The 13,933-nt window shown below is 46.2% G+C and overlaps 1 pseudogene; it reads right to left on the bottom strand.

Moving 5' to 3' along the window:
* Positions 1-2,158: 2,158 nt before the first annotated feature.
* LOC119293748 lies at positions 2,159-4,080 on the bottom strand (annotated as a pseudogene).
* Between the last annotated feature and the right edge of the window lie 9,853 nt (positions 4,081-13,933).

Here is a 13,933-nt window from a genome sequence, read left to right on the forward strand (position 1 = left end):
AAATAGTCCATACTTAGTAACAACTACTTTATTAGACTCGAATACCAACTTATACCCTTCTCTACATAGAAGGGAGCCACTAACGAGGTTCTTCTTGATGGCAGGGACATGCTGCACGTTCTTCAGCTGCACGATCCTTCCCGAAGTAAACTTCAGATCGACCGTGCCAACACCATGAACAGAAGCACTCACGTCATTCCCCATCAATACGGACCCATGGCCTGTGACCTGGTAAGAAGAGAACAATGAAATGTCAGCACACACGTGAACACCTGCCTGTATCCACCCACCAATCGATAGGTTGTAACACTGGAAAAACAGTAAATAAATTACCGTACCCAGATGCACCATTCTCTTTGTTGTCCACAATCATGTTGACGGACTTGAAGTCCTGTCCTGACTTCTTAAACTTGTTTGGGCCCTTGTTGGCCTAATGTTCAATCGAACCACAAGTAAAGCAGCCCTCATCCTTCTTGTTCTTCTTGAAGGTCTTCTTACCCTTCTTCTTGAAGTCGGTATTCTGTTGGACACCGTTCTTTCCCTTGAGCTTGTGGGAATTGGAGTTCTTCTGATGTACCATATTGGACACAGAAGTTCCTTCGACCCCTTTTTCGTGCGAGTCCTTTGCCCTTGAATTCTGCTCAACACTCAGATGGCCAATGACATCCTCCATAGAGAATTCACGCCTCTGATGTTTCAGAGTGGTGGCAAAGTTCCTCCAGGAATTGAGGAGCTTAGCGATTATGCAGCCCGCGACAAACTTTCCCGGTAACTCGCACTTAAGAAGCTCAAGCTCCTTAACAATGCATATTATCTCATGAGCCTGCTCCAATACAGGACGGTTTTCAACCATCTTGTAATCGTGGAACTGCTCTATAATATACATCTCGCTCCCTGCATCGGCAGCCCCGAACTTAGATTCGAGCGCCTCCCACAAGTCCTTGGCAGACCGCATATGCAAATGTGCGTCAACCAGCTTATCTCCAATCACGCTTAGAACCGCCCCGAGGAACACGATAGTGGCCTCCTTGAACGCCTTCTCCTGTTCAGGAGCGATCGTTCCTGTGGGAGTCACACCGGCGACCCAGAACACGTTCATGGCCGTGAGCCATAAGGTGGTTTTAGTCTGCCAACGCTTAAAGTACGTGCCCGTAAACGGGGACGGTTTCAGTGCAGCAGCAAAACCGGAATTCGAAAAACTCCTACACAAATTAGGTTTTTGGATTGATGAATAAATAGGCAGTTTTTCGATTAAATTAATCCATGAATAAATCATGAGCATGACATGAACAACATTGATAACACACTGATTACAATCTAGCAGAGCATGTATTGCGCACATAGTAGAAACATGTACGCATATCGCTAGTACTGATACAACAGAAAGAAACACGAGAGGGATAAGCGATGTATACCCTCCAATCGGCCACACGGCGGTGGTGATGGTGGCAGCAGCCGCGGCATCCTCGACGGCCTTCTTGTCGGCCTCGGCCTTCTCGGCGGTGGCACGGTCAGCGTCGGTCGACATGGTGATGACGAAGGTGATGCGGACGTAGATGAACAAAAGCGAGCAGTCGCGTAGTCGCTACCCAAAAACCTAATCGCCCCTCTCCCGTACAGGATCCGGAGAGGCGAGGTTTCGGAGGCCTGCTCTCCCGTCAACCGTGTACGCGGTGAACGGAATGGAGTCGCCGGCGACAGCAGCAGCAGATGAACGACGTGGGCGTGGAGGCGGAGATGTGTTCTGTTTCGCGGCGGCTAGGGTTGACAGCGCCTCACATATATATGTGCGGCCGCGCGTGGAGAGACGTGGGCTGAACCCACGTCCAAAGTCGGTAGCCCACGATCCGGCATCTCAGATCGTGGCCCTACCTGTCAAAGACTCTCCGTTCCTGACCGGCAAAAAGAAGCGCATATGAGTGAGCTCGGCTCGGCTCAATCCCACAACCCGCGTCGGGATGAGGAGGAGGAGGAGCGCGTGAGGGCTTCTTTTCTTCTCAAGCTTCAATAGCATGAGGGAGAGAATCCCTTATAAACCACTCCAACTCTTCTTCCACTAGCATGGTGGGACTAAACTTCCCACCACCTTGTCATGCCATCTACATGGGGCCCTTAGAGATTAAATCTGAAATTGTCATATGGGCTTTAGGATATCTCATATTTCAAGATGTAGGACGCCTGTTCAAAAAAAAAACCGAGCCTAGGACCCTAACGATCTCCGTTGTCCTCCGAAAAAAAAAACGATCTCCGTTGCCTGCCGGTGGAGTAGACTCCGGGAAGGGAACGGGCACACGGAGAACAGGGTGCAGGAGGAGGCCGGCCTTCCGCCGCGCCGTAACGCCAAACGCCTCGGCCATGTCCAATTCGTCTGGACTTGGACCCTCCCAGTCGAAGTGGAACAGCAAGCTCGCGAGTGCGAGCTCGATATTGGCGAGGCCGAATGCCATCCCGGGGCACATCCTCCGGCCTGCGCCGAATGGCAGAAAAGAGAAGTCGTTACCCTTAAAGTCCACAGCATCCTCATCCTCGAACCGCTCCGGCCGAAACTCCTCCGGCCCGTCAGGCCAGTACCGTCTGTCACGGCCCAGTGCCCAGACGTTGACTAGCACCTGTGTGCCCTGCGGCACGTCATACCCGAGCACCTGACATGGCTCCCGGCACTCCCGGGGGAGGAGCAACGGCGTGGGCATGTGCAGCCGCAGAGCCTCCCGAATGACTAGGTGCATGTACGGGAGCTCGCCGAGGCGGTGCTCCGCTACAGAGCCGTGGGCCCTGAATGCTCGCCGAACCTCGGCGGTTGCCCTGTGCATCGCCTTTGGATTCCTCATCAGCTCTGCGAATGCCCACTCTAGCGTAGTTGTCTCGCTGCCGGCACTGAATAGGTCCTGTGTGAATGATTGTGGAGAGAGTTTCGTTTTGTGAGACTTAAAAGGGCCTGAGAGGTGCAAATCTAGATACATATCAGCGTCACAAAACAACGAATTGTGCCTCAGGATATTTTACGGCCATGTCCAATTCGTCTGGACTTGGACCCTCCTAGGCACAAATCTAGATATAATCCGTCTAACGAATTGTGCCTCAGGATATTTTACGATGAATCTAAGAAAATAAATCTGGTATTCATAAGCTTGATTAGAGCTAAACTTAAAGAAATTTGACTCGGGATAAAGCTAAACCTTTCAGTTCAAATAATATGAAAAAAAAACGGAGTACTTACGAAGATGACGTATTTGACGGCGTCCATGTCGAGCTTGCCCTCCTTGTGCATGCTCAGCAGCACGTCGAGCAAGTCCTCGTTCTTCTGGCCTCCGCCACCTTCTATCGTCCTCTCGAGCCGTTCCCGATATCACGGCACTCCTTGGCGCTGCGCACGGCCCCGCTGAGATAGCGGGCAAGCCGGGACGACGGCCACAGGTCCGGCGGGTTGAACCTCGCCACGAGCTTCGTGGAGCGGTCGAGCGCGTGGAGGAACACATCGCGCTCCTTGAACCGGTCACCCATGATGGCGCGGACCGTGATGTCGATGCCGAGCGCGGAGAGGCACCCGCGCAGCTCCACGGGGCGCGTGGCCACCGCAGCCTCAGCGACATTGCAGAGCACGGCGGCGACCTCCTCCTCGCGGATGGCGCGGAAGGACGTGACGCGCCGCGTCGACAAGAGCTCGAAGACGGCGATCTTCTTAACCTGGCGCCAGTGGTCACCGTACGGTGCGAACACAATGTCTCGGCCGCCGTTGGTGAGCACACGCGCTGTGGCGCTCAGAGGCCGCGTCGCGAACGCCAAGTCGTGAGTCTTCGTCACCTCACGGGCACCCTCCCGGGACGACACCACCAGCGTGGGCACCTCGCCGAGCCGGAGGAGCATCACCGGCCCGTAGCGCCGCGCTAGGTCACGCATCGCGCGGTGGGGGAGCTGCCCGACGAGGTGGTGCAGGCTGCCGATCACCGGCAGCTGCCACGGCCCCGGTGGCTCGTTCACTACCGAGCGCCTGCGTCTCCGGCTGGAAAGAAGCACGGCACACAAAGGCACGAGAGCTACGCCGAGGTAGGCGACCTCCATTTGCATGCTCTACATGCTCTAATTGAGGTTGCGCGGTTGCCTTGCTTTTAGACTGGCTGGTTCAACATTTCTCCCTCGTCTGATCGAGACTAATTTTATTTTGAGAAAAATCATGCTATCTTCGTCCAGAAATACTCGTTCGAAAATATATCTAAATATATTCATTTCTTCCACGAGTACTTTCACACAGAAAAAGTACTGTATAATATTGACGGGAGAAAGTTAAACGGCGAACTGTCCAATATTAGGTGGCCTTTGTTTCTCTAGTCTTACGACTTTTTCTAGTCCCTATGACTTTTTGAAAAAGACTCTCAAGAAGGTGCTTCTAACAACTTTTAGCAAAAAGTCCCAAAAAAATCCCACCCTTTTTAGTTTGCTAGGGACTTTTTTTAGTCCCTACACCAAAAGGTTTCTGGAAACAAACACCCTCTCAGTGATAGAGCCGAACGGATCCCACTCATCTGATCACGGTTGCGTGGCCGTGATTTAAGAACGAGACGTGGGCCGCGAGGTGACATTGACAACGATTTTTTCGGATTTGTTTCTACAACTTGCCAATTTAATTATCTTCCTTCTGCACCGCAAATAACACTGATCCCTTTCCCGTTTAAAATGCAATTAACGCATGCTGATCTCTTTCCCGATTTGAATGTAATTAACATACAACGATCTCTTTCTCGTTTTGAACGCAATTAACGTTGATCCTTTTCTTCCAACAAAAGACAGAAAAATCCGAAATTTCATGCACAGGGTGTGAATCAAACACATGCCTTGAGCATCTATATCTATATCATATCATATACCAATATAAAATGATGCCGATATCTGCCACACGTGTGGCATATTAGAGATCTGCCCACACACCCTATGTGACATAATCAGGAGGCATCCCACACGGATCATGTGTGGGCGAACATTGGAACTGCCCACATGTGTGGGCGCGGCTACTTCGTGCCACACGCCCAATAAATACTACTCATCCGTACCCCACTCGTGTGGTACAAAGCAAATATGCCCACACGTCCTGGCGCAGCTATGGTAGTTACCCGCGGGATGATGCTTTAGTTACCCCGGGGATGGCAACTTTAGTCATCCAGCATGACAAATGTAGTTGTAAAAACATAGCAACTCTTTCTGTTTTGATTAACTATAGTTGACATGTCTAATTTATGATAGTTACCGCGTGTAATCAAACCATAGTTATCGTGTGTGATTAACTACTTGTCACATGTGGTCAAACAATAGTTGCCATGTGTGTTTACCTAGTTGCTACGTGTGGTCTGACTATAGTTGCCATGTATGGTTAATCATAGTTGCCATGTATGTTTTCCTGGTTGCCACGTACGCGCAACTGCAGTTGCCATTTACCAAACGAATCATAGTTGACATGTGTGTTTACCTAGTTGCCACATACATGCAACTGCAGTTATCATCTATCACCGTATGAGCGTCGTGTGGGCAAAAACAGTTCACCCACACGCGCGTGGACTGAGTGGTGACTGTGTGGGCGGGAACTGGTTCGCCCACACGAGCAACTGGCAACCGCGCGTTGCGGGTCGTGTAGGCGAGTGCTCTAACGCCCACACAACACGCTATGCCTACGTGGCACTGAAATTTCAACAGATTCCTTCAAGATTCGTGCAAAACATAACATACGGAGATCAAAGCGTGTGGGTGAAGTGCAGATATGCCACACATGTGTGTGTTATCATTTGGGGTATAAAAAGACTGAAAGAGCGAGATTGTAGGATCGAAAGTATGTCTAGAGGGGGTTGATTAGACTACTTGACCAAATAAAAATCTAGCATTTTTCCAATTTTAGTTCTTGGCAGATTTTAGCAACTTAGCACAAGTCAAGCAATCAACCTACACATGCAATTCTAAGAGTATAGTAGCGGAATTTAAAATAATTGCATATGAAGGTAAGGGAAGGAGTTTGAGGAAGCAAACACAATGTTGACACGGAGATTTTGTAGCCGTGGTTCTGATATGTGGTGCTATCGTACATCCACGTTGATGGAGACTTTAACCCACGAAGGGTAACGGTTGCGCGAGTCCACGAAGGGCTCCACCCAAGAAGGGTCCACGAAGAAGCAACCTTGTCTATCCCATCATGGCCGTCGCCCACGAAGGACTTGCCTCACTAGGGTAGATCTTCACAAAGTAGGCGATCTCCTTGCCCTTACAAACTCCTTGGTTCAACTCCACAATCTTGTCGGAGGCTCCCAAGTGACAGCTAGCCAATCTAGGACACACCACTCTCCAAGAAGTAACAAATGGTGTGTTGATGATGAACTCCTTGCTCTTGTGCTTCAAATGATAGTCTTCCCAAGTGAAAAAAAAAGGTTTGAGTGGAAAGCAACTTGGGAAGGCTAGAGATCAAGATTTATGTGGTAGGAATGGAATATCTTGACCTCAACACAAGTGTAGGTGGTTCTCTCTCAGAAAATGTTTGTTGCAAGTGTAGGAATGTTCTGATGGCTCTCTCCATGAATGAAGAGTGGTTGGAGGGGTATATATAGCCTCCACACAAAATCTAACCGTTACACACAACTTACCAAACTCAGTGGGATCGAATCCTGATACTCGGTCAGACCGATTTAGTAAATAATGTGATCGTTAGGAATTTCGGTGGGACCGACATGTCAATTCGGTGGGACCGATATGGTTAGGGTTAGGGCATAACGTAATCTCTATGAGACCGATTACACAAACTCGGTGAGACCGATTTTGGTAATAGACACACAGAGAGTTGATCAGGCAAACTCGGTGGGACCGATTCGCTCATCTCGGTTGGACCGAAACGTTACGAAAGGGAAACAGTGAGTTTGCATTGCAATCTCGGTGGGACCGATCGCTCATCTCGGTTTGACCTAAACGTTATGAAGGGAAATAGAGAGATTGCAATCCCATCTCGGTGAGACCAAGATCCCTATCGATGAGACTGAAAAGACTAGGCTTTGTGGTTGTGGCTGTGTCAACAGAACTCGGTGGCGCCGGATAGACAGTTTCGGTGGGGCCGATTTTGACTTTTGGTTTGGGACATATGTGGATGTGAGAAAGTAGTTGAGGGCTTTGGAGCATATCACTATGCACTTTGAGCAAGAAACTCATTAAGCAACACCTCATCCCCTCTTGATAGTATTGGCTTTTCCTATAGACTCAATGTGATCTTGGATCACTAAAATGGAAAATGTAGAGTCTTGTGCTTTGAGCTTGAGCCAATCCTTTTGTCCTTAGCATTTTGAGGGATCCACTTTTCTCATCCATGCCATGCTAATCATTGAGCTTTCCTGAAATATTTATCTTGAAATAGCATTAGCTCAATGAGCCGTATGTTGTTAGGAATTACCAAAACCACCCAGGGATAGTTGCACTTTCAATCTCCCCCTTTTTGGTAATTGATGACAACATATAGATCAAAGCTTCAACAAATGATAATAAGACTGAAAAACATTGTCGCTTTGAGAAGTATGTGATAAGCAAGTGCTTGCCCTAAATTTGTGCATTATTTAAAATTTACTTTGGACTGCAAATGCACAATGTGTTAGGATCATGTGTTACTCTTTCATGTCACATACATCTTGGTGGAGCGCTCAAAATGATAATAATTGAACAGATGCACTCATCACCAAGCAAAGTGAATGATCATATGAGGATATAAAAGATAATATCACCCAACAAGCATTAAGGTAGCATATGATCAAACACATGATCATCCAAGTATCTCACAAAATACATAGTGTATCAAGCAAGCACACAAATAAAGAAGTTTAACCACCAAAAACAAGAGAGATTAAAAGCAACACTCTCTCTCGAAGCCTATGATCTATACATTTTTCTCCCCCTTTGGCAACAAGTTCCCAAAAAGTTCAAAAATGCATAGTGCTAAACGACTCTCAGGCTTGGTCTTCATGAGGTGGTGTAGAGATGACTCCAAGGACGAAAGCATCAGTTGATGTAGCTGGAGCTGGTGGAGTGGCTGCTGGAGCTGGTGGCACTGAAGCTGTGGCAGTTGATGCAGATGATGTAGCTCTGGTGTCTGGAACAGGCACTGCAGCAGATCTCTTTCCTCTGGGCACTCTAGCAAATGCATCTGTAGTAGACTTGCCCTTCTTCTCCTCCACATCCTCCTGAAGTTGCTCAACTGCAGTTTGGATCTCAGTGACCTTCACATCAAGAGCATAGAATTTCTGCTCAATGATCCTCTCCAAGCTCTCCTGGTTTTGAGTCAGGGTGGCCAAGCCCTTCTCAATCCTCAAGACGGAGGCAATCAAATAGCCAAGCTGATCTTGATTGCTCTTCAGGAACACTTGAGATGCCTCTTCAGCAGTTTGAATTTTTGCAACTTTCTCTGCCCTTGTCTTCTCTCTCTTCGCATGTGCTTGCACAGATGATGGTTCTTCCTCATTCATCTCAACAGTGTTATCTTCAAACTCAGGATATAAGGGTAGATGCTCCTTATCTAATAGATATGTGCCTGTGCCCATCTTTGGGTTGATGAGCTCCTGAATGTGTGGAGCATACCCACAACTTCTCCTCTGATCAGCTGCTGTTCTCTTGATTGTTTGCACAATCAGGCTCATGACTTTGAATTTTTGAGGTATATCAAACAAGTGCAGCAAGTTGATAGCATGTCCTCTGATCATCTTGTGATCTCTAGACTTGGGTAGCGATGTGTGCCTAAGAATCCAGTTGATTGTAGGCAGACCAGACAACAAGAAGTGCACATATCCAAGCTTGTGGGTTTCCAAAGCTTTATCTGGGATCTCTCTGTACATGTGTGCCATAGAGTTGTGGTGTTTCTTCTTCTCTGCATATACATCCAAGTCATCTTCAGATTCTTTTGGAGCATTGATCAACTCAACCCATTCTTCAACTATGGATTGGTACCTAGTACCTTCAGACATCCAGATGATCTTCCCATCTGGGTAGAAGTGAGTTGTGGAGTAAAACTGCATGATGAGCTCATCATTCCACTTGGTGAGCTTTTGAGCAACAAATTCATCAACTCCACAAGATTTGAAGCTGTCATATACTCCTGGATAGTGAGCTTCATTCTTCTTGATGTACTCCCAGTTGATCCATCTCATGTCACACACAATGGGCTTCTTGTCAAGAAAAATTGTCTCATAAAAATCCTGTTGCTCCTTTGTGTGAAATCTGTAGTCAACTGTTGTCCTTCTCCTCACAGCATATGGATCCGACCGTCTCCACAATCTCAGTCCAGCATCCTTTCTGATGTGCATATCTTCAGCTACTGGATGAACATCATTGTGGTTAGGAATCTTGGGCTTCAACTTCCTCAAAACAAGAGAATCATCATCTTCTTCAACAACTTCAGGCACTGGGGCCTTGTTCTTCTTTGCAGCAGGTATACTTCTGGTGTTCCTCTTGGGTTTAGGCTTTGGAGCTAGAGCAGCAGCCTTGGGAGCAACTTTGGGCTTAGATGGAGCAGCCCCTGACTTGATTACATCCTCTTCCTCTTCTTCTTCCTCGTCAGAATGTCTTCTCATGGAGGGCTTGCCAAGGACTTTGGCAGTAGTTGTTCTCACCCTCTTCTTCTTATTATCTTCACCAGCAGCTTCTTCTTCAGACTCAATGGTGAAATTCATGGTTTCACCTATGGAAACCTTCCTAGGTTTGGATGTGGGCACTCTCCTGGCAGGTGCCTTCTTGTTCATGCCTGGCTTGGTGGTAGCAGATGTGCCATACTCCTTTTTCAGCACCTTCTTCTTAGAAGTGGCCTCATCCTCAACAGCAACAGAATCCTCATCTTCAGAATCTGAGGTTTTCTTCTTCCTTATCCTGATGGCTGCTTTTGGCAAATTGCTGGGTGTACTCCTGCTACCCTCATCATAACTGCTTGAGGGACTAGTGCCCTCACTCATCTGAGCTTGTTCCTCTGACTTGTTCTCGCTATCACTTTGATCAGACATTTTTAGGCAAACTCACTAACAGCAGACCTTGTGAATAGGTATAGATGAGATAGAGTAGATGAGCATCACAAGGTAAAGAGGTTTTGCAAAATAATTGAGTCAAAAACTTAGTTTTAGTTTTCCACAGAAAGCATTTCAGAGCTACCGATTGTAAACTCGGTGATACCGAAGCAGTTTTTGGAACCTAAACTAGTGAACTCGGTCAGACCGAGTCACAGTTCGGTGGCACCGAGACTGCTAGGGTTTCACAAAGAATCGATCTCGGTCACACCGATTTGCAATTCTCGGTCAGACCAAAAATCACATGTGCAATGGCCTAAGCCAAATCGGTGCGACCGATTTCTACAACTCGGTCGGTCCGAGATGAGTTCGGCGGAAACCTAACCCTAAATTTTCAAATCAAATCTAATCTATGGAATGCTTTCGTTGGATAGAATGATTTCAAACGTGGCAAGAATCATGGCAAAGCAATGTGCTAGGAATCGGAGTTAAATATTAGCACAAAGTTTCAAGTTCATACCTTAATGCGGCGGTGAACTTGCTATGGTGTCAATGGCGGGGCAGAATGTCATTGACGGCGGCGGAGACCAGTGGTGGGAGGTCGCTGGCGACGAAGAGGACAATCCGGAGACCCGAAGAGGCAGAGCAGGCTATGCGCGGGCGAAGGGTTTCAAAAAAAATCCAAAATTTGACCCGTGAGTATATATAGCCTGACCCTGTCGGTGTGACCGAGTGGAAGAACTCGGTGGCACCGAGATGCAAAACTGCAAGCAGTTACCGCAACTCGGTGTGATCGAAAGGTTCTAATCGGTTGCACCGAGGTTGAAAACCTAGATCAACTTAGTGATTTCGGTATGACCGAAAAGGGTGAATCGGTCAGACCGAAATGCACAAAGAGGTTTTGAAAGTTTAAGTCTACGACGAATCGGGGACTCCAAGTGCTCCTCACACAGAGTGGTTCGAATCTGACTTGATCAAACTTTGTGATGTAGCATGAATAGAGTTTGAGACAAGAAAAGCATAGATAGCTAGAGAGGGTTCTTAGGCATTCTTGTCCATCCACTTGGCAAAAGAAAAGAAACCAAACAATCAAAAACAACAAGTGGATGTCCTCGAATGAGTAAAATATGCAACCAACATGCTCACACAATAAGATGGCAAATGAAATATGTGGCAAAGCATGCACAACCAATTCTAGCATCTACCAAACAATTGGAGATGACTAGGCCATCTATATATGGGTATATTGACTTAGGAGTAAATTAGAACATTTGATCATAGGTCATACTCATTGTTTAAGCACAAGTGGATTTACCACTTTTACATAAAGCATTGTTGTGTTCACACGATTAGAGTTGCTTTAGCTCAATTCTTAGAGTAAAGCTCCCCCTAGATGTGAGATCCCCCCTAAGAGGGATGAACTAACCTTGGGTTTTGTCGATGATGACTTCATGTAGGTGTTGAAGATGTGGATGCTCAATGTTGATGTAGATCATTTGGAGCAATCCATTGGAGTGAGTTGCACTTTCAATACCTACACGGGTTAGTCCCACAAGGAACAAACAAGGATATCCATAGACATAGACTGATGCATACACAAGATGGTGTCCATGAAAGCATTAGGTTACCTTGTCCCTTGTCTTACCAACAATAGGGTTTGTGACTCCTTGAACTAGTGCAAGATGTGGAAGTTGATTGCACTTGTTCTTGCCAAAATGATATGAGTGAAGTATGTTGGCGGAGTCACCCTCAAGAACTCTCTAGTTCTTCTTCTTTGGGATCCACATCATCTTGATGGGAATCCTTGGAGTTGTAGTTGTACTTGTTGAAGTAGAACTTGATATAGTCTTGGGAACCCACTTGACCTTGGCCTTAGGAGCTTCTTCAAATGCATCAATCTCCTCTTGAAGCTTGTCCTTGTTTTTTTGCTTGTGGTCTTGTGGTGGAAGATCATCTTGAGCTTGTGTTCCTTTGAAAGAAGTAGGATCATACTTCTCTTGTTGAGGAACAAACTTCGTCTTGGGGTATTGATCTTCTTCCCACTCAACTCCATGGCATTGAACTTTCGTTCAAAACCAACACCTTGATTCTTCCGGTGCCTTCCTTGCTTGCGTACAATTTCCTCGAATTGCTTACTTCCGGCAAGGCTCTTGTAAACACCTTTCTCTATAATTCCTTTCAATAAGCTATTTTCTTGCTCAAGTGTAACTTGGCTAAGAGAATCATTAGTGGAATCAAGAGAACTACTAGAAGCAACAACATTGGATTTAGCATGATTATTGTTACTACTAGAAGAAGAATCTTTCTTGTTCTTGTTACTAGACTTGACTTGTGGCATGTAAGTAGATAAGAGTAAATGCTTGGCAATGTAAGAAGAACTTTTCTTGCGAAGATCATCATTGATTGCCTTTAAAAACTCATGCTCTTGCTCAAGGTTGAGCTTTTCAAAGCGTAACTTCTCATGAGTCTTTAAAAGTTCTCGATGATCTTCCAAGATAGTTTCATGACCTAACTTAAGAGTGTTTAGTTCTTTAGTTAGGCGCTCAATCTTCCCCTTATAATTGTCATTCGTTTTATCTTGATTAGCATGATTATTTGACGTTTCATCATAGTATTCATCACTAGAGTTGTCAACAAGTAAATCATCATCACCTAACAAGTCATCTTCATCACTATCAACATACTCGGGGTGTGATACCTTTGGGCCTTTAGCCATGAAGCATCTTCCAATTCCTTCATTTGGTGAGTCAAATATGTCGTAGGAGTTGGTTGACACAAGTGCTAGACCGGCAACACCTTCATCTTGAGTATATTCGGAGTCGGAGTGATAGCTTCTCTCAGAGTGATTGTCGGAGTCTGAGCCAGATACCCATTCACCAACATGAGCTTGATGTCTTCGTTTCGTGTAGCTCCTTGATGACTTGTCCTTCCTTCATAACGATCATCTCTACTCCTTCTTTCTCTTGATGGTGATTCTTCTCTTCTACTCCTTCTTTTTGGAGAATCTTCACTTCTTTTGTAGGGAGTTGTACACTCAATGGAATAGTGTCCGGGTCTTCCACAATTGTAGCAATTGCGCTCACGACTAGAAGATCTTTTGCCATTGTAGGACCTTGACTTGGAACTTCTTTCCTTGCTTCTACTCTTGTAGAACTTGTTGAAGTTCTTCATCATTAGGCTCAATTCTTCATTGAAGGTTTGTTTCTCACTTGATGATGTGGGAGCTTCACATGAGGCTTTGTAAGCACCACTTGACTTGTTGTGGAGCTCTTCCTTATCATTGAGTGACATCTCTTGAGCAACAATTCTTCCAATGACTTCCGTTGGCTTGAGATCTTTGTAATTTTGCATCATTTGGATCAATGTGCACACGGTATCATATTTTCCATCCAAGGCTCTTAGGATCTTCTTGATGATGAATTTGTCGGTCATCTCTTCACTTCCTAAGCCGACAATCTCATTTGTGATAAGAGAAAGCTAGAGTAAATCTCAGCGACGCCTTCACCATCCTTCATTTTGAACTTGTCAAGTTGACTTTGAAGCACATCCAATTTGGATTCCTTGACGGAGTCAGTACCTTTGTGCATATCAACCAAGGTATCCCAAATTTCCTTTGCATTCTCAAGACGGCTAATTTCGTTGAATTCTTCGGGGCACAATCCGTTGAAGAGGATATCACAAGCTTGAGCATTGTATTGCAGCATCTTCAACTCTTCCACGGTAGCTTCACGGTTTGGTTCTCTCCCATCAAAGAATTCACCTTGCAAGCCAAATGGTGGGGTTATGTCCAAGAATATGCATTTTCATCTTATGCTTCCAACTAGCAAAATTAGTATTATCAAAGTAAGGACCTCTACGGTGGTAATTTCCCTCGCTAGACGCCATACTCTCCTAGGTTGTGAAACAAAGGCTATGACCACCAAAAGCTATGGAAA

Source organism: Triticum dicoccoides, chromosome 4B (genome assembly GCF_002162155.2).
Source record: "Triticum dicoccoides isolate Atlit2015 ecotype Zavitan chromosome 4B, WEW_v2.0, whole genome shotgun sequence".
In the NCBI taxonomy this organism is placed as follows: Eukaryota; Viridiplantae; Streptophyta; class Magnoliopsida; order Poales; family Poaceae; genus Triticum; species Triticum dicoccoides.